We start from the raw sequence: 3153 nt of genomic DNA, 5'->3' as shown, positions 1-3153 counted from the left end.
TTGCCAGACACACTCCTGGTAACGTGCTTGGCTTGTCCGGGTCACCGAATACAGCCATTGTGGTTACTCTGAAAATGAAACAAATGCAAATGCACAAATGAACATATGTGTTAACCCTGTCCAGGGAAGTGGCAGTTATGCAATAATTACAGCAGAACACCAACACCCATTCACATGGTTGTCCCTCTCTTGTGCTGAACAGTTTCCTTACAAATGTTTTGGCTTTTCTTCCCCCCAATCTCCCTGTCCGTTTTCTCACCCTAAAGTAACGAATGCGGAGTTACTACAGGGTGCAGGGCCTGACTATGTTAAGAGTTGATGATGACTTATAGGCAGGTGCATTCATGTCTTTGACTGTATGCAATTTATTTTTGCAGTTTTTAATGAAACTTGAATTTCCCTGAGCTTACATTATAGTCTCCATAGATCCAGAGCGACTTACTTTACTAGAACATTAGTTCTAGTTACCTGGTAACACTGAACACTACCAAATTAGAGAAAAACTTTCACCGTCGCATTCAACAGCTAAAAAGTGGCGCGTGAGGCCAACGGTATCGTAATCCAAAAGTAATAATTTGCAGACAAGACTACGAAGAGTCTCTTTCAACTATTTAACATTTAAGCAGCAGGGGAACAAACCCACAGACGAAAGCCTTCAACACACACTGCTGGTTTAATAAATAGTGGAATGGAACTCATTGCAGTCTAATTGTGTGCATATTATTTATTTTGGACTATCAGCAGTTTGGAATTGACGTGCGTAAGGAATGAAAGAGGGTGCGGTTTTTGGAAGTGTAGAGAGCAGGCAGCGCCTCCCCACACAGTCCTGCACCTGTGCATGCCTCACCTGCCGGAGTGGAGCTTCTGGGTGGTCAGCGGCTCGTAGTCCTTCTCCAGTAGGTCCCACAGGTGCAGGTTAGATGCGGCGTCTAGGACGCAGAAGACGGCGGCCCGAGTGAGAGCCCACTGGACCGAGACCACCGGCTTCCCTCCTGTACTGCTGCTCCACTCCATCACTGGCTGCTCGCTGCTCACAGAGTGCAGTCTGACACTGCCGTCAGCACAGCCCACCTGGGACAGGAAACACACGTATACATGTGCACATGTACACACACGAACACACACACACACACACACACACATACATACAGACAGACAGACAGACAGACAGACACATACACACACACACACACACACACACACACACACACACATACATACATACATACAGACAGACACAGACACAGACACAGGCACAGGCACATACACACATACATACATACATACATACATACATACATACATACACACACACATACATACATACAGACACACACACACACACACACACACATACATGCACACATACATACATTGAGTACCTTGGTGTGATGAGAGCAGAGAGAGCTACATCTACTAATACATTTTCAACATCAGATGTTACATCCGCTAGTTATCTATCAACACCTGCAGTCACAACTACGAATACATTGTCAACACCTATAGTCACACCCACTAGTCCTCTATCTGCACCTGCAATCACATCCACTAGTGAACTATCAACGCCTGCAGTTACATCAACTGATACTTTATCAACACCTCATGTTACATCCACTACTCAAGATTAACATCCACTACTTGACTATAGTACTTTATCGACACATTATCAACACATTACATCTACAAGTACTCTATCAACATGTCACTCTGGATAAGAGCGTCTGCCAAATTCCAGTAATGTAATGTAATGTAATGTAATGTAATGAGACAGGAATAAACCAGCAACTGGTCGTTTTCCAGCTTTTGTTGGAAAACAAGACAAAAAATGGTAATTATATGCAACCAGGTTGCTAAATGGTAATTCAGCAAGCTGGTTGCATATAACACAGGAAACCTACAAAAAAAAAACCCCTACTAAGTAATGGTGAAATTAATGCCAATTCAAATTCATGAAAATTAATTCCACACCAGTAGAAAAATTGTGAAGAGAAAGATTTGTGTATTGTGTATGTGAAAACAGAAATAATGAGCTGCACATGATCTTCAAGAAAGAACAAAATTATTCATGATCCAAAAATGTATTATATTATTGTGGGAGTTGGATCCTTACTACTTCGATGTCAGAAATGATGTGCAGTTTCCTTAAACAGACAATATTGTGGATTAGTAATGATAGGATACAGCATGACTTTGAAAATGTTAGTATTTTCCAGAAAGGCAGCTTAATTAATGTTTTCACGTTAGAACTTTATTTATTCAAAGTATTTATTGTTTTATCAGCTTTCACAACAAACCCACCCCCGCCCCCGCCCCCATGGTAATACACTACAATCTAACCAAACACAAATTGTCATGAATGTTGTTTATCCAAACAAAAAATGGAATCAGTATAGAATCAGTTTTCATTGCAAGATTGTATAGCTGTATATATTTTGTAATAATACAAAAAAGACAATTTTACGTTTTTAAATGGTGCTCGCTTTAGTATTTTGTCGTAGCTGCTTCAAGGTAAATATGTAAGTATTGCTGTAATGTAGTCTATCTACCACCAGGTGGCAGTAAAGCATTGTAGTTTGGTCACTTGTACCTTTCTGTTCATCACTAATACTTCGGATATTTAAACTGGAACATCGGCTACATTTCCGCAAATGTACTGTTATCAACAAGTAGTAAAACATGCGTTCTTAATTTAGATACAATTTAGTGTACATTTATTCTATCAGTCTAGTCGAATAGCATGTATTATTGATTCACTGTTGGATTTAGGGCGTGACTCAACGTTACCTCCGAACAGCAACTTTTGCTTTTGTTATACTGTACTTGTGATGTTTCCACGAATTTCACAAACCTAATACTTTTACTCAAGATGGTAGTACACATCCGCACTTACATCAACGAAATGAATCAAATGGCCAATTTGGTGTCTGTCGTGTTTGATCGGTTCATAATTATTAGATATTTAATTAGCATACTGTGTCATTCAGTGGTGTTGTAGGTAGCGTAGTAGCTATTTGTTCCCTGTATGTGACAACAGCCATTGAAACTGCAATGCATTTCCCAAGCATTGTTACTTTGCTGTTTTTACAGTGATCCTGTCACTCGTATTTTAGGCTATTGCATGTAAATTGCATCATAATTGTCGAGTGAGCAGGA

This window comes from Conger conger, chromosome 4 (genome assembly GCF_963514075.1).
Source record: "Conger conger chromosome 4, fConCon1.1, whole genome shotgun sequence".
Taxonomy (NCBI): Eukaryota; Metazoa; Chordata; class Actinopteri; order Anguilliformes; family Congridae; genus Conger; species Conger conger.
This window is presented reverse-complemented; position numbering follows the sequence as displayed.